Source organism: Lonchura striata, chromosome 32 (genome assembly GCF_050655825.1).
Source record: "Lonchura striata isolate lonStrDom1 chromosome 32, ASM5065582v1, whole genome shotgun sequence".
Taxonomy (NCBI): domain Eukaryota; kingdom Metazoa; phylum Chordata; class Aves; order Passeriformes; family Estrildidae; genus Lonchura; species Lonchura striata.
In genome coordinates, this window is record NC_140734.1 from 1,008,250 (window position 1) to 1,033,358 (window position 25,109).

General features: G+C 47.7%; 1 pseudogene; it reads right to left on the minus strand.

Annotated features, from left to right (window-relative positions):
* Positions 1 to 641: 641 nt before the first annotated feature.
* Positions 642 to 25,109, minus strand: part of LOC144247831 (serine/threonine-protein kinase pim-1-like) — a 37,611-nt pseudogene continuing 13,143 nt past the window's right edge.

Genomic DNA, 25,109 nt, shown 5'->3' on the forward strand with positions numbered 1-25,109 from the left:
CTCTGAGACAAGCTGGGAGCAATTCCCAGTGTTTTATACCACACACACCCACACACATTTCTCCCTCCCCTCCTGCACTGCAAATACGATGAGGGGATGCAGCAGCACTGCTGCAGCTGAGCCTGTGCAGCTGCACTGCAGGAAGGGAGGGCCCATCCGGGCCTAACCCACCTCGGTGTTCATCTCAGCACTTCTCCCCACCTGGCCCATCTCCTCCTTTAGCTTTCTATCTCCTTAGCTGACATTTACTATTAATAATGTCTGTACTACTGACTATGGAATATGGTCTTTCTTGCACCTTAATTCATGCAGAGGCTTCTCTTTATCATCAAATCTTTACTCCATCATTATCCACACTGGAGTTAGGAAAAGCTGCACATTGGTACCTTCATTGAGATCCAAGGGACACTACTGCTTCAGCCTCCTGAATTCTCTTCACATCCTTTTTGACATGGTAGTCTTCAACACACGAGTGCTATCATTGTAGAACTCAGAAATTTGTGTCTTTCTTGAGCCTAAAGGTTGCAGGGGAAATGGAGCCGACATTTGGAGACAGGTAGGAAGTAGAATGGGATGTCACAGCCAGCACCCAAGAAGAAGAGTGGCCACCAGGTGCTGGCTGGAGGTAACTGAGCTACTGCTCAATCCTCCGCTTCTTGCTCATTGCAGGACTGGTCAAGCCAGGAGCCCAAGGCCGTCTCTACAACAATAACAAAACAGTTCATTAATCTCTGACCCGGATCAGGTTTTGCTCCCATTCTACAAAAGCAGGATTTGTGAACTGGCAAAGGTTGAAAACACATGTTTTTTAAATAAAAATAGCTGTCAAACATGGAGGACCTCCAGGTAAATATCTGCTCTATTGCATTCCGGGCTTCTCAACTTAGGACTTAGCAAGTCCTTCTCCAAGTCGACTGCTAAAAGGCTTTGGGAAGTAGACACTCCCTTCAGCAGCTCCAGCAAAGCCTCCCCAAAGGGGAGGTCCAGTAAGTTTTATCTAGGTCCCAATTTCTGCTTGCACACACCAGGAAAAGACTCAGCTTTTGCTGTCAAACATCCACATGATTTACTGAAGAGGCACCTGGCTAGAGTTTTATGTGTTAAAAATGAGATTAGTGCTTCACTCTTAGAATCCAGGAGTACAGGGGGTGATGGTTGGTTGTGAATTCTCATCAGGATGAACAAAGACAGCAGCCACATGTCAAGAAACTCTTGTGCTTTTAGGAGCAGCTGTCTTCAATCCAGCAGGCTACCTGCTGTGCAGACTCAAAAGCTCTTGGCTAACAAGCCCTTGAATTTGTAGGAGAGTGTCACAAGTGGTTACCAACAAGCCCTCACTGTTGCTCAGTGCCCTTCAATCATCTCTCAGCTCCTCCCAAGGACCTTCTCACAGCTGCTGACTCACAAGGCACAACACAGAGCCACAAGCTCCCCACACCCACAGCAAACTTCCAAACTGAGGATGGAGCAGAACAGGACAGCCCTGTGTGCCCAGGCAGAGTGAGGGAGGAGAGAAATAGAGGCAGAGGAGGGACTGAGGAAATATCACCATTCTGTAGCTCCTGTGGTGGTGCAGCCACGTGGATAGTGCAGAGCTGGAGTCAGTAATGAGAGTGACAGACAGACAGAGGGACAAGAGAGCGAGAGGGCCCCATCTGCCCCACCCTGGTGCGGCCTCTTATTTACAGGAGATTTTTCCTGCAGAGCCAGCCCTTTGAGGCCTCCTCCAGGGAATGAGTTGAGGGTGGGGACTGAGCTCAAGTCTTCAGGCAGAGCAGAACTTTGGCTCAGGACAGTGCTGCTCCACCCCTGCAGGATCCTCTCTTCTCATCACAGCCTTCCTGTCACAGCACTTGGAATGTCTGAGGCAAAACATGCTTAGGCCTGGTCCTGCACATTCACATCACCAGCATTTTATACCACCAGCAAGTCTGCTGGAACTTAATACAGAGTACAGAATGTTAAAAATGCACAAAATACCTGAGCAGGTCTTGCTGGAGCATCTCTCTCAGAAGGCCCTAGAGATGTTACTTGGCTGCTGCTGGTGGGGTTCTGAGATGGAGCTGTTTTTCTGTAAGGATGGTCCAATATTTGAAGTTACAAGGCCTAAATATCAACTGTCATAGTCCTTTGCTTGCAGACCTTCAGTGCCAGGACTCAAGGAAACAGCATGAAGCTGAGTTGAGGGAGCTTTAGGCAGGATATCAGGAAAACATTCGTGCCCCAGAGGGTGCTTGAGCACTGCAACAGGCTCCCCAGGCCATTGGTCCCTGCAGCAAGTCTTCAGGAAGTGTTTGGACAGCACTCTTGGGCACCTGGTGTGATTCTTGTGGTGTCCTGTGCAAGGCCAGGATCCTGGCAGGTCCCTGCTGCCTCAGCATATTCTAAGAACCTAGGCTTCATTTCCCAGGGCTTTCTTCTGAAAAGGCTCTTTTCCTTCCCCAAAAGACTGAACTTACCTAGAAAGTATTAACTTCAAATTCGCTCTCTCGGTTTTGCTGTAGCCAGGCCAATCAGTCTGAAGGGTTTGAAATAAATGTTCCTTCAGACTGAAGGAATTATCCTTTGCATTCAGGTCTGCAGCCTACAGGCAGACATTTTGGAAAACAAATGTTCATTACACCTGTATATGCAAACTACAGAAACCTAAATGGGCTACTTCAGTTGGGATGGCAAAATGTGGCTCTCATTATATTGTGAATGTCTTCAGGGTGAAAAATCCCTGCCACTGCCCTGGGCAAACACAGCAACAGACCTCACAGGTTCAGGGAAACAGTTCCCTAAAGTCACCGTAGGATCAATTGAAAGTGTATCCATGTTGAATTTGAGTCCTTTGACTAGGTTCCAAAATGCTTTTTCCTACCTAAAGAGGAAATATTCCTATTTGATATATTAATGCTTGCATTATTCAGCAAAAGCCTATGTGGATGGGGAATATTTAAAAAGGAAGGAAGAATCTACTGCATCTTTCAATGGGTGTGCATTTTAAGAAAGCCTATGAGAAAGACATCCCAGTAGAACTTAACTCGAAGGAGTATTGGAAAAGTCTCTAATTTAAACATGTGAGGAATTAGTAAAATTATGAGCAGCAGAATAGCATGGTGGAAGAAGTGCTGGCACAAGCTCCACAATCTCACCTCCTGAAGGATTTTTCCAAGGGAATCCTTGTCCTTTTGCCTGACTCCATCTCTCTGCAGCCGAGCAAGTAACTCTGGCTCCTTGTAATCCCTCAGAGCAAGTAAATGAATCACCCTGTCCCTGTAGGGTCGGCCGTAAACAGCAGCGCAACCGCTCCAGTCAATGTCTGCAAGTCTCACAGACATCATCCTCTTCTTCTCAGGCACAGGACCTGAACTGCTTTGTTGGGCTCCTCTGACCTCTGCTTTTTCACCTAAAGAGAGGGAAAACCAGAAACAAATAGTTCAGACTGGAGGTTTGGAGAAGGCAAGGAAGTTGATTCAAAAGGATGTACCAAGACTTTTGAGCCTCTATTTGCCCATCATTTACAGATCTCCAAGAATCCAAACAGTAACGGATTAAAAAGAAACAGTCATTAAAAGCTGGTAAAGGAGTGATACTGGATGGGAAGTTTTTATGGAAAACGATGTTTATGCATTTTGCTTTTATATGATTTCTCAGTTGGTAAGCTCAAGCATTCAGCTATGTCTAGAATGACATTAAGTGCACCCTCAGCAAGTGCATCCTCTAGAATGGATTAGGTGCACCCTCAGCAAGTTTGCCCAAACCAGAGGCATGGGATGCCGTCTGGAAGGACCAAGAAGTGGGGTCTTTGGAACCTCATCAGATTCAACAAGGCCAAGTGCAAAGGGCTGCATCTTTGGGTTTGGGACATTCCCTGACACCAAGACAGGCTTGGAGATGAAGGTGGGGAGGACTTGGAGGTGCCGATGGATGGGAGGCTCTATATGATTAAAAAAAACATACAGATATCCAGTAAAAAATGAAATGGAAGCATATCTAAAAGTGGTCCATCAGTTTAATACCCTTTGCACTTGGACTGTGTGACTCCTTTTCTGCTTGTGTCCTGCACTCTCTGCTCATGTCTTTGGCGTTGCTCATGGCAAGCATTTTATCGAAATCCAAAGGATGGAATTTTTTCCCCCTGTCTAACTCTGTTTTCTCACCTTTGGAACTGGGAGTCTTCCCCTGCACCCTGAGAGGAGCAGGGATTCCAGATGGAATCCGAATTTTATCTTTCTCTTGTAGCTGACGGGTGGATGTGGAAATGGAGCTGACACTTGGAGACAGGTTCAGAGTTGAGCAGGATGTGGAAGGCAGGTCCAAGGAAGAAGGAGAGCGGCCACCAGTTGCTGGCTGGATACCACTGGGCTCTTGGTCAGTCCTCTGCTTCTTGGTCATCACAGGATTGATAAAGGCAGAAGCCAGAGGCCGTTTCTGCAAAGATGATGCCAATTAGTTTTGCACTGAAAAAGCAGCATTTCTGGCCTGGCAATGGTTGAACACACACCTTTCTTACCTAAAATGGCCTGTCATACAAGTAGGTGCTGCAGCTCAATATGTTCTCTATTTCATTCTTACTTTCTCACCTGAGTATTCAGCAAGTTCTCCTCCAACTCTGTAGCTAAATGGCTTTGGGAGAAAGACATTCCCTTCAGCACCTCTATCAAAGGCTCACCCAAAATGAGGAGCTCAGGCTGGTTTTATCTTGCTCCCTATTTCTGCTTAGACACACCAGGAACACACTCAACTCTTGCTGTCACACAGCCACACGATTCACTAAAGCGGCCCCAAGAAGCCGCCGGTGCGGTGCTGATCGCAGCGTGTCCAGTGCAGAGATGATAACAACAGAGAGAAGCCCCAACCTGGCTGCAGGTCTCATTCCTGCTGCTCTCCAGAGGAAAGCCTGGATCACAGCCTCTTCCCTACCAAGCACACACTGCTCCCACCATCAGCAGCTCAGAGCAGGACTGACAGACACAGCTCTGTGCCAGCCTGCTGACACAAGTGCTGTAGGCATGGAGGTAGGACATAAGAGGATGCTGGGCCCTGCAGCACTTCCTGCTCTGGCTGGGAAAAGAGCTAGGGAAAACCAGGGCTGTTTAAAGAGAATTCTTTAAGGTATAGAAAATATACCTTGTATGCAGTGTTTTCCAAGATCCTTTCAAAACATTTTCCTTGCCCTCTTGTATCGGCCATCTCTTGGTGTTTAGCCTGACAAGTCCAAGGTATTCCCTAATGATTCTGAGTCCCCTCCTCACACATGGGATAGCCTGAATCAAAATGGGAGCCTAAATGCTGCTTAGGACAGAAAAACAAGGTTCCTACAAATGCCTCAGTACTGGAATTTGTCCTTATGCTAGACTTCCCTAAGGTTTCTCTTCAAACAGTAGCACTGGCATTACCATGCATGATTTAGGTACTAGAGCTGCCATATCATCAAGAACACTTCACAGACACAGCTAGGTACCAAAACCATGTCCACATCTTGTCCTTAGCAGAGTTTCCTATGCACCATGAGAAACAAATCATGGGTGCAAGCTTGTTGCAGGCTTTGACATTGTAACCGTCTTGAAAAGTATACAGGAATCCTGTTAGAAGTACACACTTCAGGTTTATATGATGTACAGACAGCACTACTGCTTCATATCACAGCTTGGACACCACGAGCAAGTGGGATAAAACATCATATATGGTAGGGAATGTTTAAAAATTCACAAAATACCTGAGCAGTTCTCAGTGGAGTATTTCTTTCAGAAGGTCCCAGAGACAGTGACTGGCTGGTGTTGGTGGCATGTGGAGATGGAGCTGTTTTTCTGTAAGGATGGTCCAGCATTTCAGGTTACAAGGCAAAAATATCAACAGTCATTGTTCTTTCCTCAGTTCAAAAACAGACCTTCATTTCCCAGAAGGTTTTTTTGAAATGGTTGTTGTCCTGGCTGAACTTACTGAAAAAGGGTCACCTCCAATGTCTTTCTATCTCTTTCACTGTAGCCAGGCCAATCAACCTGAATGTCTTTGAAGAAATGTTCCTTCAGACTGAAAGAATTGTCATTTGCATCCAGGTTGGCTACCTACGGGCAGACATTTAAAACATCAATATTCATTACACCTAAAGGCAGACTACAGATGTAAAACTGGTAGTACAAAGCTAAAGCAAAGCTGAAAAGAAAATCATGCACCGTTTTTCCAGGCCTTTTGTTTGATGTGAAGAACAAAGCAGCTGTCATGTAAGAGGCAGCAATATTAAAGAGGTGTGGTCCATTTGGGCTGTAGAAATTTGGATGTAAGTAAATGCCAAACTGCTGCAAGCATGGAGGAAATGGACACTATGAAAACCTCTCCCTGCACCAGGGATCCAGATTTTTTCACCTTTAACGCAGCTTTGAGAATCAAGGTACACTATAGAAGAGGTCAGCAAGTTCTCCCTACTGGTTTTTCATGTATAGCAAAAAACAACACCACCTCCCTGTGAAGTTAAGAGAAATGTGAATAACAGTTTTCAGGATGTAGTGCTGGTCACACAGCCCTTTCAGAATGCAAACCAGTATCTCCAGGCAGTTCACACTGCAAACAAGAAAATACTCCTTCAAAATCTCCTTAAACATCAACAGGAATAAAAAGAAAGGAGACATTTTTTTCATCTCTTACCCTCTAAGGAGCTGAGCTTTGAAATCTTATCATCACCTTTTTCGTAGCTCAAAAGGAAATATTGCTACTCGATATGTTAATGCTTGCATAATTCAGCAACAGCCTACATTGATGGGGAATATTGAAAAAGGAAGGAAACAACCACTGCATCCTTCAGTCCATGTGAATCATATGAATGGCTGTAATAAAGAAATACCAGTGGCACTAAAAAGACAACTGGAAAATTATGAGAAATAATAGGTGCCAAGGAAGTCAAAGACTCAATGCACACAACAGCAACGAAACTCTGTGTTCAAAGTTGGGCCACCATCTTTATCATGTAGGATTTGCCTGGAACACCCTTCCCTGGAAGGCAATCCCCACAGAGCCCAGTAGAAGCAAATACCATTGAGAGGCCACCAAGTCCCTTCAAATGAAATACTGCCCTATGCAGCTACCAAAATTCTCTCCTCTGAAACTTGTCCCAGGATATTTTAAGGACCTCAGTGAAATGTTTCACCCAGTTGAGGGTTTCACCCTTTGAAGTTACTTCATGAAGCAGTTTACCAGTGCAAGGAAAAGAGGGAGGATTAAAATAATGCATGAGAAGCAACAAATTTACAAAGAATTTACATTGTAAGCTATTCTAGAAAAACAGCAACAAGGCCTCCAAAGTTTTGAAGATTTCTTTCTTTTTGTCACATGGACTTGCAGTTGGGTGGAAACTGGGTAAAATGGATGGAAAAATGCAAACAAAGAGCATTTCCTAAACTTCCCATTAGATTCTATTTGAAACCCTGAAGTAAGACTGCTAAGAGTTAGCATTGCTGGCAGCAGCTCCAGGATCTCACCTCCTGAAGGATCTTTCCAAGGGAATCCTTGTCCTTTTCCACAACTCCCTCTCTCTCTAAGCAGGCGAGTAGCTCTGACTTCTTGTAATTCTTCAGAGCTAGTAAATGAATCACCCTGTCTCTGATGGGTCGTTGACAAACAGCACTGGAAAGTCTCCGGATGTATTTTGCAGGGTTCATGGGCATCGTTCTCTTCCTCTCGGGCACAAGATCTGGAGAGCTGTGTGGGGCTCTCCTGAGCTCTGGTATTTTCACTTCAGTAAAGAAAAAAACAGAAAACAAATTGTCAAATGGGGAGTGGGAGGAAGCAAGGTAGTCAATGCAAAAGGATGTACCGAGACTGTTGAAACTCTATTTGTTCAGAATTTATAGATCAGTACAAATCCAGACAGTAAAGCACTAGGAAGAAACAGACATTAAAAATGTCTTGTGAAGGAGTGGTACTGGAGGTGAGGTATTGATGAAAAACTCTTTATATGCATGGTGGTTTTCATTTGATTTCTCCAGTTTGTAAGCTCAAGCACTAAGCTATGTCAAGAATGATATGGACAGTGGGATTAAATGCTTCTTTGGCAAGTTTGACAACACCAGAGGCCTGGGATGCCATCCAGAGGGACATGGAGAACTTTGGCAAGTAGGGCCCTGGGTACCTCATCAGATTCAACAAGGCCAAGTGCAAAGTGCTGCATCTTTGGGGTTGGGACATGCCCTATCCCAGCTGGGCATGGATGCTGGGATGGAATGAGGAGCCTGGGATGAAGGTGGGTAGGACTTGGGGGTGCTGGTGGATGAGAGGCTGGGCATGAGCTGGCAACGTGTGCTGGCAGCCCAGAAAGGCAACCGTGTCCTGGGCTGCATCAGGTCAAGCATGGCCAGCAGGTCAAGGGAGGGGATATGACACAGCAAGCACTGTTTTGAAACCAGGAACTCCTGCTTAGTGGCTGATGGAGACTTGATGCATATTGGTGAGAAATCCGGGAGCTCTGTCTCTTCCATCACACACACAGAGACTGACCTTTCTTGACACGCTCCTTCAGTCTTTCAATGTAGCTCAAATTTTTAATGCCTTTCTCCACTTCCTGTTCCTTGGACCATGCCTCTCTGATATTTGTCTGCAAACCTAATTGCACAAACATCACATGCTTCAATTATTTAGAACACAGTGAACATGCCAGTTGTCGAGTGTAGACACTGCTAATGTGTTGAGAAGTTCAATCCAATGTGGATAGAGAAACTTCCCACAGCATTTAAACAAAAAACCTCCTAAAACCATATCCCTGAATGACTTCTAAAGAAAATTACCTGAAGCCATAAGCAAGCATTAAGATGGAAATTAGGTAAGAGTTCTTCACCCAGAGGGTGATCAGGCATTGGGACAGGCTCCCCACAAGACTGCTCATGGTCCCAAGTCCACAAGAGCTCGGAAAACATTTGGACAAGTTTCACAGGCACCTGGTGGGATTCCTGGGGACAGAGCTGCCTTTGCAAATCCTTGTGGATCCCTTCCAAGTCTGATTCTGATTCTCTGATTCTGTGACAAAGCCCAGTCCCTAACTGGTACAGCATGGAGCATGTTGCAAAGGCACCCTGTACCCTAGCAGCAACCAGACCTGTCTCACCTAAGTTTCTCTGTGCCAGCCTAAAGCCAAAGCGGTGCCAAGTTCCACAATTGTCTCACTACTGCCAGTCCTCACACCCCAGTTACCGAATGCTAAATATTCCCTTAGGATCTGTGCAGACCACCACCAAGAATCACACAAATCATCATTCACATGCAAAACAGAATGTCCCCAATGAGAAATGTGAAGTTTAGTTTTGTCTCTGCAAAAAGCCACCATGGCGCTAGTTTAAAATGCTCTGCAGTAGGCTAAGGCAGAGCAAGAGCTGCACTTGCAGTGGCAGGGAAGTCCCAGCTGGCAGGTGCCTGCAGCCACAGCCAGGTGAGAGCCTGCTTTTCTCAGGGCAGCTGGCTGTACCTGGCTCAGCTCACTGCTGCAGGCAGCACCACTGAGTGCCTGTAAGGGGAATGTGTGCCTCGAGTCTGCCTGGAGCCAGGCTCTTTGGGGAAACAGCATTGAGAACAGATTAATAACAAATGACATCACCTAAGCACATTGTGCTTTGGGGAAAATGATGGAATCCGTGGGGAAGATGACATCAATATCTTCCTTTCAATTTCCTTGAAAAGAACCCAACACAGTGTTGTTTCAACACTCATGTATTAATGACCGAGAGAAAAAAATTAAATCAAGCAAAGTTTCCCACACTGACCTTATGAAATTCTCTATGCAACATTCTCAAGGTTGCATAGGTTTACCCATTTAAATTTAAAGGATAATGACAGTGCCTAGATACTCCAAAAGCAAAACCTTAGCTACCAAGGCTGTGAATTTAGGAGTAGTCTAAACCTTGACCTCAATGTTCCAAGTTGCATCCCATCAACCAATATGCCAACAAGGAAGGACTAGCAGGTTTTCACAGGGCAAAAACAAACCAGTGGCTAAGTGCAGTGACAAGAGACTACAAGGCTGACCTGAGGGCATACCACCTCCAGTTGAGATCTCTGAACACAAGAGATTCCCCTGTCCCAAGAATATGCTGCAAAAATGAATTACCAAGTTGAAAATCTTACAGACATTGAGCAAAATGTGAAAGGCAATCATACCTCCAGCTGGGTTATACAAGTTGACATTCTGTGCACTTCCATTGTGCGATGCCTCCCTGGCATTTGGCTAAAAGGAAAAAGATATTTTCTGTAAAAACTTCAGCCTTCTCTCCATTACTGCTGATTAACGATGCCCTTTGTTTTAAACAAGAGCTGTATTTGTGAAGGTTTGCTGTCACATCACTAGAAAGGGCTGCTTTGACACAGTTCTCCCTCTGCAAGCAGCAGGCTACAGAACTGCCCTGAGAGAGCAACCCTCACCTGGCCTCTAACGCAGCCAAGCGTTCAAGTAGCAAGTCACCCTTTCCCAGTTCTGGAATTTATAGGCACAGGCTTCCCTTGAAATCAAGCGCCTGAGTACAACTGAACTGGCCAGTGTTCAGCTAACAATCCAGGTGAGAGTGGTTCACAAAAAGTTAAGAATTTTTGACACGACCTGATGCCGAGACTTATTTGGTACTAAGGAAGCACATCTTGGAGTCAGCTCCAAGAAGAATTTAATCTGCATAAGGTGAATTTTGACTCGCAATATGCATGAAAACCCTTGCTCTTGTCCTCAGCTCTAGATGCAATTCTTTGCAGCTGTGAAATGGAAGCAGTTTATCCTAGGTTAATCAGATATAACAAAATTTGTGTTGCTTGGCCGATCTCATAATTTAATACAGAATGTATCACATTCTGCGGGAGGTTAAAAATTACTAAAATGTTCATCAGCCTAAGTACATTTTTTAATGAAAACAACTACTGCCATCCAACTGCTTCATTCTGTAGGCAAAATTGTCTGTTATAAAATCTAAAAAGCTATGATGAATGGACTGAAAGATGTGAATGAATTACCACCAGAAGGGAGACATCAATACCAAAGAGAAGATAGAATATTACTTAATTGAAGAAATTATGTAATTTGGAACCAATGAGGATTAATTTTTTTGTTTTCAAAAAATGCTGAAATTTCTTTGTTTGGAATAGCTTTGTAAATGGTGTGCATGTGGCTGGAGTTCTCCACTATGCATCACAGCTGAGAATAAAGAAATGGTTATTCCTAATGCTAAAAAATACAGTTAGAGAGTTTCCTTTATCCTGACATGTTTGGTGAGTGCAGTGCAAACATGGAGCAATGAGAAATCCATGCATTTTGCCCAAGAGCCATGCCCAGAGCATGAATTTCCTGAGTGTCCCAGCATTGAGAACATCTGACTTTCACTGGCACCTCCTCAGTGTCATCCCTGAGAAACACATCCATCAGAGAACTTCCCCCTTCCACTGGCACCTCTTCCGTGTCATCCCTGCGAGTGGCTTCCCCCGGGCAGCTGCCTCAAAGGGGCCCTTAGAGCACCAGTGGGGCCCCAGCCCTGCCCAACAGGTCCCGAGGGGTCGGCAGCACTGACACCAACACCATGGCCAAGCCCCCACCCGCTGGCAGCCCGCAGAGCCCGACACCTGCCCCTCACCTCTTGGTCCTGGCACCTCTGGGTCACCCTGACGGGCACGGCAGTGCTGTCGGGGGCCCTGCGGGACGCAGTGCAGACTAGGGCCCTGGGGAACGCTCTGGATCGTGCCCAGGCCCACAGCTCCGCCATCCTGCTCTGCCTCGGCTGCTCCGGCTCCCACACAGCCACTGGTCCTGCTGAAGAATCTGCAAAATGCAAAATGTTAGTAAGGAAAATGTGCTCTTTGATGTTTGTCCTTTGTGGCTTTCAAGGCTCATCAACAAGAAGGGAGATTATTCCCATGCAACAAGAAGTAGCCAAGGAGTGATGGCCAGGCCTTTGAAAGGCAGGTTACTTCTTGGCTGAATTGCCTTGTTGAGGTGTAGGGCTTGACAGGCTTCAGCTGCCTCAGACACCGGGGAGGTTAGCAAGGCTTGGGAAGAAGGATGTACCACTGATGGTGGGCACAAAGAATGCAGAATTTAGGGGCACAAGGACATCTGGCAGAACCCCCAAGGAAAGGAACAAACTCATAAAGCCATTGCAGAAACTGTGCTGAATCACCTCCTATGAGGTAAAAGACCATTCCAGCAGGGGCAGACCATGGCCATGCGCTCCAGAAACCATTGACATAAAAGAAGGGAGAGACTGAGCATGCAGACTAATGAACATGAGAAGTGAAAGGATCATTACCCAACAGCAGACAGAATACTAATTATGAAGAGAACTTGGGAACTTGCAGTCAATGAACATTAATTCCTTTCTTTGCTAAAATGTAGAAATACTAAAGACACTGTACTTCTTGTGGTGTTGGCTTTGTCAATTTGTCCCTGAGCCCCCCATTTCTGCACAGAACTGTAAATAATTACCTCCACTCAGTGTGTGGATCAGCCTCTTGACCAACGTGTGCTAGAACCAGCTAAGCTGGACCAACACTCGCTGTCGCTCTGACACCTCCGCTCTCACCGCAGCTGCCGAAGGGTCTGAGCGGTCCTGCTGTGTGCTGGTGACAATGGCCACGTGTCCTTGGAAACGGGGAGTTCCATGTTCCAGGCTGGGCGGGATGTCACTGAGGAGCGGAACGTGACACAGTCGGGGCACAGGGAGTTCAAATGTGCACACGTGGGGAATGCCCTGCCTTAGCCCATGACTGACTCAGCTCATTTCCAAGTGCAGAAAGGGCTGCTCTGGCCACACCAGTTGCTGCAGCAGCTTTGCAAACCAGGGCTAATGAAGTGTTTCTGCACAAAAGTGCTGCACTTTGCTCTCTCTGAGGCAAAGGAGCACCTTAACATACCTAACCAGGGCAGCAAGGTGCAGCCCCCCCAGCACTGGGCCATCCTGTCATGGGCCAGTCAGTCTGTGAGGCTTCCAGCACATGCACAGTCACTCAAATATCACCTCTTTGACAAAACCCCCCGACCTTTCCTCATCCCAGTCTCCTAAAAGGAAACAAGCCAGCAGCATGCCCAGGCCCCCATGTGCTGTGCAGGAGGAGCTGACATGGAAAGGCCCACGCTGGCTGTCCTGGGTTGTAAGATAAGCTTGTATTCTATTTGTCATCTGTTGAAGGCAAACCGGTTGGACAGGTTTTTGTCATCTCTCTCAGAGACAATGGTTTGCCCCGTAGAGGCAATGGTTTGTTTATACACTATTGACTGACTCACTGCCGGGCTGGTAAATGTAACACCATCCTATTGTGAGGGGTCCCACCCAGAGGGGGAAGCCAAGCACTCTATTATGGTTTAAAGGGGTAGCTTTTGGGGAGAGAGGCAGCTGGCTCTCTCTCTTCGCGGGATTCCCAGGGAAGCAGCTCTCTTCGGCGGCACTCGCAGCGAAGCAGCCGGAGCGCGCTGAGGTGGCGGTGGCGGAGCTCGGAGGCAACCCCGGCACAGAGGAAGACCGGCCCCACTGCCACCAGATCTTCAAAGGAAAACTATACCCTTCTAAAGATCACCACTTCAGCTGCAACTCATCAACCATTGCAAGGGGAGCAATTGTCCCAGCAGAACTACTGGCACCCCGACTCCTCAGGTTCTGGACTTTTTCACTGGTTTTTGTTTGTACCGATTGCATTTGCCTTTTTAAATTGTTGTCTAGTTTTCTCCTAGTAAAGAATTGTTACTCCCATTCCCACATCTTTGCCTGAGAGCCTTTTAATTTAAAGATCCTGGTAATTCAGAGGGAGGGGGGTTTGCCGTTCTCCATTGCACAGGAGGCTTTGCCCTCTTTCACAGACTCCTGTCTTGTTGAACCAAGACACTGGCCCTGAGCACAATTACAGGCTGATAATTGTGCTGACTGCAGCTGGCCATTGAAGTTACTGACACATGTAGATAAACATTTTATACTCATTTTATGATGGTTTTATTGTCATTCTCCCCATGCCCAAGATTATGTCTGAATTAAGTTGGCTGGCACCAAAAATAAGTGTTGTCCAGTCATTACAGGGAGAGAGAAGAAGAGCATGTAGTTGAGAATGTGTTGAATATTACCATCCAAAGCACATTTTCTATGACATCTTGTGTTTGTTTTCAAGACCATGTCTGTATCTACCCATGTCTGATCTCCTGGCTGCCCCACTCACAAGGGAAAGAAAGTTTGGGGAAAGAAAGGGAGGAAGCAATTTGTCAAACACCAGAGCCCACATCTGTGTCCCTTTTTGGGAATGACTGGATGCTGTTGATTATGGATCCCCAGTTATGAACTATTGGAAAAGCCTGTGTATGAATCATGGAAGGAATCCATGGAGGTGTTACACTGGACTCCAGAATGCCCAACAGCCTTTCTATATATTTTAAAGGTTATTGATGACCACCCCTGCTCAGGAGTAACCAGGTTTGACTAACCCCTTTGCACTGTTCATACGTCAGTGCCTTTGCCTTGCAAAATAACTCCATCTTTAGCTCAAAGAATGGGAGTGAAGGAAGTAACCCTGTGGTATTTTGAGCCTATTTCTCAAAAGACAACCAAATAATGTACTACAGGAATGGCCAATGCACCTCAGAGCAGGAGCCACCATGGTCCTGATTGATAGGATATACTTGAAAATAAATGGGGAAAAAAGTGACAGTTGATGTGCCACACATGGTTATGTCTTGTGTAGAACAAAAAGAAGGTCACTGGTTATGCCTGAGCAGAATCTGAAAGTAACAGGTGGTACTCCTGGAGCAAAAGACCTTGAGACCCAGGCCCCTCAAAAACTTTCTTTGTCCTTGCTGCCTGTGTGCCTAGAGTGACATGTGGGTCACCTTCCTGCCAGTTCAGCATGTGCAGAACTGCACCTAAGTGCTACTTCTGTTCAAAGTTTTCTGGAGGCAAAAAGGGAGCAGGGACAGGGGCAGAAGGGGGAATGTCCATAAGTCATAGGTTGTCCTGAAGTCCCTTTTGCCAGGCAGATGCCATGGGGGGCTCTCACCCAGACAAAGAGCCAGGACCCGCAGGGCAGATCCTGTGTCCTGGATCCGGCCAGGACAGGGGTAATTTTTGCAGCAGCCAGGAGGAGCACGGCCAGGACCTTGGGGTAACTGGATATCACCTGCCACGTGGCAGGGGGAAATGGAAGGGGTTTGTTCTTCCTCCGCCGGTGTGCCGTAAATCGTGGGGTGTGCCCAGTTCTGTATGGTGAACAATCACGTGTGACTCGTTCACCTCTTGTACACTCTCCTTTTAGTGTTGTTATTACCATTGGTGGGGGTTTTTTCACTGCTGTTTCTAGTAAATTGTTCTTAGCTCAACCTCTGATCTTTACCTACTTGTGCTCTTCTCTCCTCCTGCCACAGGAAAAGTGGTGGGGAAGTCAGTGAGTGGCACATGGTCTGAGCTGTATCAGGGTGAGCACAAAACTGGGGAATACCATTCCTCCATTGCAACAATGTGGAAAAATCAATTTCCTAAGTTACTTTCCTTGTCTAGTCCTACAGGAAAATTAGCCTGCTGAAAAGCAACTGCTGTAATTGAACTGAAAACCTGCTAGGTAATACTTGTTTTAAAGTACAGATTTTAAAAAGTTACACAGAAAGCAAAAATTAAATATTGATAAATAGTCTTTAAAATAGTGTTTTAAAATATTGTTTAATCTATGATGGGAGAAATTTCTGTGATCTTTTTCCAGTCCCACAGTGACTAAGAATTCTATTAAGCAAATTATAACTGAATGCTTTCAGCCTCTAAAAATAAGTTAAGCAAAATAGTAGAAAGAGTTACATTCGAGTTGCATTTCCAAAGCAGATGGTTGACTTTAATGCTTAAGGCTAAAGAAAGGGAAATGAGAGAATCTGTGTGTTGAAAAAAATCCACCCATACTGGGACTGTGCAAATGCATTCTGTTCCTCCCTGAAATGGAAATTCTCATATTCAAAATATCATTGAAAGTTGAGGCCATAATTTCAAGTGATTTAATGGCAATCAGCTGTGTTAATTCATTAAAGAGAGCATTACTGCTCTGGCTTCACAGGTGTCTGAATGAATGACAAACAGAAAATTGATACATTCCTAATCATGTTTTCCTGGATAAGTCAGATTTTCCAGAGGATTCAGTAAACAGGTTTGGGTTTGGTGTTTTCTCCCTCTAAAAAATGGCCAAAAGAGTTCTTGCTTTCCCTTAGTTCTGAAGGGTCACTCAGCTAGTATCAAGGGCAAAGATAGCAGATTCCAAAAATATGTCCTTGATTGTCAGACTTTTCACATGCAAAATACCATGAAAGAAAAAATTAAAATCAATTGAATGCAAACACCACGTTACTCTCCATTTAACCACAAACCCACACTCCAACCTAACCCTAACCCTAAACCCACGCCCTATCCTAACCCTAAACCCACACTCTACCCTAACCCTAACCCTTTTCACTAATGCAAACACAGAAATACTGACAGCCTTGGTTGGCAGAAAAAGGAAAACTGTAATTTCTCAATGACTCATTGAGAGCAGTCCATGTTAAAGCCCCTGCCCTGGGTTTCACTGCCACTCCCCACCTGTGCCCATCCCTGCAGGGCAGGACCAGTATCAGGAGGACCTGTGGCCAGAGGTGGTGACAGCAGCAGGTCCCTCTGCCCGGGGCAGAAGGCACAGCACCTCTGCTCCTGGCTGGAACAGGGGCCCCTTGCCCGTGGGGGACATGGTGTCCCAAAAACAGGAGGGGCCTCAGCAAGAGGCCAATCCCCCAGCAGCTCTAGCAGGGCTCTGGCAATTCTTTACTCAAGGAAAAGGAAATAAATTGTTATTTCCCTCACACAGTCCCTAGACGCTGGTTTCTCTCCCTTCTAATGCCCTTCACCTTCCCCCCGTGCCCCGCTGTGGGTGACACCCCTGTGCTGGAGGGCACAGCCACGGGCCCCTGGAGTCCCAGGGCTATGTCACCAGTGGTACCTCTTCCCACAGGAAATCCTGCTGCAGCTGCCATACCCTCAGTAGAGCAGATGCCAAAGGCAGAGCAGGCAGCAGGAGCAGCTGGTCTGTCAGAGCACCAGGCCCCTAGACTTCCTATCCAAATATCTGGATATGCAGTGACTCCACAACCCGATGTAATCGAATTGGGAGCACTCCTCTCTAATGTTTCAGCCCAGAAAGTAGAACTAATTTCAGTCACTTGAGCTTTGGAATCGAGTAGAGGAAAATTAGTTTACATTTGAAATTATTCAGAATATGCCTTTGGAGTGGTACATGAACATGGGACTTCTGGAAAGAAAAAGACCTTTTGACATATCAAAGCTCCGATCAAAAACAGAGAACAAATCTTGGGTTCACTTGAAGGTATCCAGAAACCAGAGGAAGTTGCCATCAGGCATTGCAGAGCACACCAAGTGGATAAGACCAAACTGGAATTGGGGAAACATTTAGCCAACAAGAGTGCAGAAGAAGACATATTAGAAAACATGTTAGAAAACAAAGTTTTCCTATGCTCCAAAATGAAATATAAGTATTAAGAAACTAGTTCCCATACGGAAGTGTGTCTCAGGAAAAGGGGGGACTTGATAAGGACCATAGAACAGATTGTCAGCGTTCAGGAACACACATAATCATGGGATATGATTATATGCAGGCGCTTTTATTGAGAGCTCTGGGAATCAGGGATACAGACCCAAATCTGACTTCACATGGCTTTTGAGCTGAATTTATTTTATATCCTATCATTATATAACTTACATATTAATGATTCACTTTATATTGTTCTATTGTATACATTGACTTTATTCAAGCATGAGTTTCTCATGATCTTTCTGAGGCCCCTGACCACAGTTTCTCATTTTTATTCTTATGATTAAACAGTAATTATATTTAGTTACTAAACAATCATCACATCTAACAAGTATATCATTTATCATGTACTAGCTACACAGGTGCAGTTCTAGCAAGGTACAAGGCCTACATGTACCTAGGTTTTTTTTTTTCCAGGGCTTACTAAGCTTAATTTTCCTTTTAACCCTAAATCCCCAGGATTTAAAAACCCTTTTACTATGAAAACCATCATCAGCACTTGGGGGTGGCACAATTCCAGTAGCACAAACAGTGCCTTGAGGCCACTTCACTCTGTTATAAATGCCTAATGCAATGGTTGGCTCTTGCAATTCAGAGATTAATATTATATGTATGTTAAGGAAAGTTTATTGACTTATAGTTGCATTGTTGTGATTTGTTGTTTAGATGTCCTCTGTTCTCCCCATAGTCCATCTTCCCCAGCCCGTACAGTTGCCAAGAGAGGGCCTCAGTAGTCCAGGCATGAGGAAGGAGGGTGCGTACCTGTGGCTTTGCATAAAACATTTGAGAAAAGGGCAAGCTTGTTACTAGGAAGTGCAGCATGACAACACCTCAGCTCCCATCAAGTGGCAGGAAAGAAACCTCCACGGATGAATGGCAAAGAAGAGTCGACTGACAGACCTTGGCAGGGGCCAGGGTTGCCTGAGGCAACCCCCAGGGGTACAAAAATGGGAGCAGCCAATTTCTAGATGAGCTCATGGCTGCCGGGGTTGCCAACTCCCAGCATTGCACCGTCCTTTTTCCTTATTCAGACCTTTGTTGTATTTTGTTAAAGTTTTTAGTAAACCTTTAAAATCCTTAAAAGTGAACGTCGCTTCTCACAACTCAGAGAGTATCATCCTCTGGGAAACCACCTAAATTCTTTCCTGCAATGTGCTGAGGGCTGCATGGAGAGAAATATCCAGGGCAGGGAGGCTCCAGGGGAAATGCTCAGGACAGCCATGGACTGCACAGAGGGACATTAGAGCGGTGGGTCTGCAGGGAGAAGTCACAGCTGCCTCCCTTCTGAACCACCCTGAGGACCTGGACAGGGCTGTGCCATGCCCTGGGCACTGACCTGGAACTGAGGGATGTGGCAGAGGCCTTTGGTGTCAGGGATGTTGAGAAGGCTGGGCAGTGTCACGGTGAGATGTGGGATGAGTATGCTCCTGTTGCACGGTGGGGGTGTAGGGAGGCAGAGATCTCTGAAGCTTGCTCTTGGGGGAAGAGGTTTATTGGAGAATTCAGGGATGCCCGAGCCTCGTGCTCTCAGGCGTAGCACGTGGCCGGGCTTAGGAGGACGGGGGAGGGGAGAGAGGAACGGAGGGTTTAGGAGAGGGGAAGCCCCAGGCAGGGAGGGAGTCCTAGAGAGGAGGAGAGGGCCAAGAGAGGAGAGGGCCAAGAGGCCGCATGGCCCCTCGGAGCCCCCTTTTCAGGGGTTCCTAGGTGGGCTGGGACAAGGCATGGGCCAATGGGGTTACAGACTCTGTTTTAGGGGCAGGTACAGAGGTGCGGGATGAGCCACAATCTTTTGCGGGGTGGGATGGAACAGTCCATTTCACTCCAGGATTCATCCAAGGGTAGAAGTGACATCCGGCTAGCTAAGATAACAATCATATCTATCTATCCTCTGCAACAGTGAGACCTCTCTCAAAGCCCCTGGAAAGGCCAGAGCCATCTCAGAGGGTCCTGGGCACTTGGGAAGGGCAGACATAGAACCAGTCTGCAAACAGGGCAGGGAGGGGATTGGTACAGTCACAGACTGGTCAGGCTCAGCAGGGAAGGGGATGTGGCAAATCCTCCTGCAGCCATTCCACGCACTGGCAGCACAAGGCAGGGACGGCAGAACCCACGTGGGAAGGAAAAGAAGGGGATGTTGTTTGCCCAGACCTTAGCAGGGTCTGTGACATGGTCTGCTGGGTCTCCTCAAAGCCAGATTGGAGAGAGATGGGCTGAAGGAATGGAACATGGGGTGAGTGGGAATTTGGCTGAACAATGAGGGTCAAATGCTGTCCATGGAACAGAGTCCTCCTGGCAGCCACACCCTGGTGACATCCCGCAGTGACCAGCCCTTGACTACAATGGAATATTCATATATTCCCTGTGCCATGGGACAAAATGCACTTCCAAGTCCTTTGTGGATGATGCCAAATTGCTGGAAACCCTTGCGCAGCTGCATCTGGTTAATGCTGCCTGTTAGAGAAAAGCTGAGCCGAACAACACTGGCGGGTTAAATGTGTGCGGCCATCAGGGGCCCAGCGAGCCTCTTTCTCCCTCTCTCTCTGTGATCTCCCAAACTTAAGGCAAAGGAGACACCCATGTTTTGTAGATGCTCGTGGCTGAAAGAAATTAAAAAGCTCAGAGAGTCCACAAAGGCCTATAAAGTTTTATTAATTCATTATGCATTTGGCATAGAAACTGGGATGTCAGTCCCTGAGCTATAAAAGGGCATGTCAGTAGGTTTTGTATAAAGACACAAGAGGAAAGGTGAAAGGGAAGAGAGACACAGACAGGAGAGACACAGAGATGTGAATCAGAGGGGCAGAGAGAAAGGAAATTAGAGAGAGAGGAGATCCCCAGTCCTGGTTCCAGCATTGATCCAGCCAATGGGATGTCCTGGGTGCTGGGGCACAAATGTGCCTGGGCTTGGTGGGAGGACCTCTTCACTGATCACTTTTCCCTGCCCTGGCAATAAGTGTCTCACTTTCTGTGCAAATGATTTATCACGTGCAGTTTGTTCTGCTAAACCTTTCTGGAAATGGCTCAGAGGCTTTGGGGGTCTTTGGTGGTGTTGATCCCCCCACAGTCCATGCCCACTTCTCATTCCTGCACTTGGGCCATGTCCTGCATATGCCCAGGAGCCAGAGCAAGGATGTTTGTCCTGGAAAAGTTCTGCCTTTATCTGCATGGCCCCTTCTGCAGCCACAGCCTGTTCTTCCTCACAGTGTGTTATTGCCAAGAAGTCTTGGCTGTCCTTACCAATCCTTGGTTGGTCCCACAGCCATCCAGTTTTTGATGTTTGGGATACGCAAACCAGGTCCTGATCTTATGGGCTTCTACACCCTCCTCAGCAAGGGCTTCAAAAGGCAAAGGCCACAGGTGGAAGCAAAGAAACAACAAATGAAATCAATCCCCTATTGCTGATTCCCATCAGCAGACAATGTCCAGCCACCTCCTGGCAGGACAGGATCAAGAACGTGTACTTTGTGTTTTGTGTGAGAAATGTCTTGGTAGAAAACATCCACAGCTCTCCCTGCCAGCCCTATCCCCTTCCTTTCCCTCAGTTTATTGCTGACCGTGACATTGCATGGAATGGGAGATCCCTTGGGTCAGTCCAGCCCAGCTGTCCCCTCCCTGTGCCCTCGGGAACACTTGCCCACCCCCACCCATTGGCTGGGGGGACTGCAGACATGGCCTGGGCATGGCAGGGGCAGGGCAGGGCTGGATGGGGCAGGGCAGGGCCCGGGGGCAGCGAGATGGGAGTGTGCAGCCTGCAGGGACACAGCAGAGCTGTGGGACAGCGCAGGACAAGCTGTGCTGGACATGGCCAAGGGCCCTGGCAAGGCTGGCAGTGCCCAGGAGAAGCCAAGCCTTGGTGCCCTGGGGCCCAGCAGCGTCTTGCCACCAAGAGCTGTGAGGAGGAGACACCTTGTCCTGAGGCACTGGGGCCTCCTGGCACAGCCCCAGCCAGGCTGGGCACTGCCATCCCTTGTCCTGCCCTCAGCACCCCTCCATGTGCCAGTGCTCCCGGCAGAGCCCTGAGCAAGCGGGCAGGGACAGGATCTGCCTTCCCTGGGCTGGGGCTCAGGCCTTGGCCTTTCTGCTGCCTCCAGCCAGCCCAGGCTCTGCTCAGCAGCTGAGCTGCCCACACAGAGCCTTTGCCTCCCTGCACTCCTGGCCTGGGCAGCCTTGGGCAGCAATGGCCCTGGGCCCTCCTTCATGCTCCCAGGGACTGCAGCTTCTTCCAAGGACTTGGGCTTTGCCTTGGAGTCCTGAGAGCTTTGTGCAGCCATGGCCTCCAATTATCTGCTGGAATTAGTCCCTGGAGATTCTTTGTCAGTAACAACACTCAATGGGGATCATTAATGCTTCAAGGTAGTGCAGTTCTTTTAAGGTACTTCCCTTTTTCCTTCCCACACTGAGTCTCTGAGAGGTTTGTGCCATCCTGGCCTCCAATTCTCTCCTCCAACAAGTCCATGAGGGGTCTGTGTTGTGGATGGACCTCAGGGGACCCATTCATGCTTTGAGACACTTTGGGTTTTCCCTCGGACTTTGACTCCTGGTTAGGTTGGCGCAATCTCCTCTCAGGCCCTGAGCTTCCAGGGCTCAGCTCTAAATGCACCACGGGACTCACTGGGATCAAGCACGTCCTGACAAACCATGGCTCTGCCCTGATTTCCCTCTGCTCTAGTGCAGTCCATTAGGAAGTTTTCCTACAATACTGATGGAAAACTATTTGCAAGAGCTTCCAATAAATCCACATTCCTCTTTGAAGAGTATATTTTATGATTGTTCTATTTAGAGCAGAGGTGGCTGCAGCATTCAGCGACTGATATTGGCCCAGGGACTCTCCTGAGGATGTCTGGCCTAGTCAGAGAAGCTGTGCCTTGAGGTCTGAGGCAGTGTGGACAACCTTGCTCCACATAGCCCAAGCCCGTCCTGTCTCTGCTCAGTCACCTGGGACCTGCTGTGCTTGGAGAAATGGCTGCGCTCAGGCAAAGAGGGGTTTTCTTATTTTATTTTTTGAAGGAATCTAAAACTCCTAAGCTTCCCTATTTAAAACAGACACACTCCTCAAGTGTGTGCCAAGCCCCAGGTACCTCAAGGAGGTTCCCCCTCCGCAAGGCAGAGCCCTGCAAGGAATGCTGTAGACACACAGGAAGTTCTGCAATGAACACAAATCCAGAGTTGGCTCAGGGCAGAATGAGAGCAACTCCTGAAGGACAGACCAGCTTTGCACTCCTTGCAGCTCAAAGCTCCCAGTGGGTCCTTGGGAGGTGTGTGAGTGACTCAGGAGTGAGCAAAGGGAAATGCAGAGAGCCCTGGAAGTGCTTCTGTGCAGACAGGCTGTGGGGAAGGGCACCGCACACCTGCCCTGGGCCGGCTGTGAGGGTGGATCATCATCCCAACCTGCACTGGCCATTGCAAGGGACTGCTGCCATGGACACTGCACCGAGCCCACTGCGCCAGCCCATTGCTCAGGGCTGCTGTCACTGCCCAGAGCCAGAGGGGAGCCCTTGCTGTGGGTTTGTGCCGTGGCCGCCTGCCCTGTGCCGCGCGGGCCGGTCAGGCGCCGCGGAACCAGCACCAAACACCAGGGCCAGGGCCAAGGCCAGGTCAGGCAGACAGAAAGGGGCAGTGCTGGGCACTGTTTGCATGGCAGCCCTCACTGGGACACCACACCTGGGTCACCTGGCCTGGCAGGTGCCATGGAAACCCCTGGCAGGGACTGATGGCACAGACCCTGGCACTGAGACGCTGCTGGGCCGGGTGCTGAGCACAGGGCTGGGCACACAGAGATGCTTTTGTTCTTGCTGAGCTCCCACTGAGCCAAAGCCTGGCCTGCCCCTCCTCTGGCCATGCTGGAGAGGGGCTGGGGCTGCGGGAGAGCTTGGGAGGGGACACAGCCAGGACAGGTGGCCCCCACTGACCCCGGGGATACCCCAGACCATAGGGCATCACGCTCAGGGTATAAAGTGGGGGGAACAAGGAGGAAGGGGGGACATTTGGAGTGATGGCTTTTCTCTTCCCAGGTAACACTTAGGCTGGAGGGGGCCCTGTTTCACCAGTGGGCAGGGTCAGCACCAAAGACACAGACACCAAGTGAAGGAATTGTGTCATTTATATCATGCACAGCTGCAAAGAATTACAAAAGGATAAGCTCAGCAAATCACATCATCATTAGCAAAGCATTACAAAAAAGCTCAGCAATGCATCCAGTCATTGTTACCAGAGATTGCCTGGAGTGATTAAGGAAAGATCCATCACCAGTTAGCCTCAGGTTTTAGCATCATCCACAGCCACACACCAGCTGGGGGAAGGCAAGGACTGGAGAGCCACTCCCAGACACTGGGAATTCCTGCAGGTGCCTCCACCTCTGCAGCCAATGAAGCTCCAACCCCAAAGCTGTGAGAGGACCCAGCTTTTACACTGTTTAACAAACAAGCTGGCATCACTGCTAGTGTGAGAACATCTGCTTTCATTCTCCTGACTGCTTTCTCCCAAAGCCTGGCCAGGGCTGAAGGAGGAACCAAGGGAGTTGACTTTGATCCTTCACCCCCAAACAAGGCCACATGGGGCCTTGTCTGTTTCTAAATACAGAAAGATAAATCCATGTTTTATCAAGGAACACATACATTGATCATGTTGTTAATCATGCTTCTTAAATGAGTGGATACAAATACAACATTTGCTTGGAAGGTTCATCTAGAGGTGAGCTTTGCCTCAGAGCCTGTTGAGGCCTTGGTACTTTGACTGGTCCTGAGACCTACAATCAACTACAACCTTTGTAACAATTCTTTCAGTAACACAGCTTACATTTAAGTATTAAGCAAAAAGGCATCTCCTCTTGTTCTACAATTAAGTGCAGTTTATTACTCAGAGCTATTCACATTCCTTTTAAAACATGCCTAAATTGTTGCTCTTCTCTCTTATTTACCAAATGCCTCTCTTTTCTTGACACTATCTTTTAAGAAAGGTCTCAATACTCCACTTCCCAGCACAAAGTGTCCCAGCAACTCACCAAGTGCACACACTGCAATGATGACAGGCCCTGCCACGAATGCATTTCACAGCAGCCTCCAATTTGGCAGCCATGAAGCCAATCCCACCCAGAAGAATTTTCTTCTTTCTGCCACTCTTCTACTGCTCTTTCTGCCAAGGTGATTCCTGGCTGTTGGCCTTCAAACCCATCACGGCTAGCAGTGCAACATCCTCATCCCCTGATAGCCCAGGTTCCTCCTTGGCCAGCAAGTAGATAATCCGAGGCCGTGTAGTTCTCTGGAGTCCCCATTTGTGTTTGTTGGAGCTCATAGGATGTGCTATTGGACATTTTAACAGCATCATTTGCTACCTATTCTAATAATCCATTCAGCTCCTTCATGTCAACTCCACAGGACAGGGCAGCACACATGGGGCGCAGGGCGAACCAGAATCTTTTGCTTTCTGAAACCCAAGACACTCTTTGAGTGGAAAATGTTCTCTGGGCCCTAAGTCTTCCGTGTGCTTGTTGCTGAAGGAGCCTAAATGGTGGCCCTGCAGCTGGGAGTGGTGTGACACTGACACTGACCAGCTGCAGCACCCCAAGTTCTACTGGCATT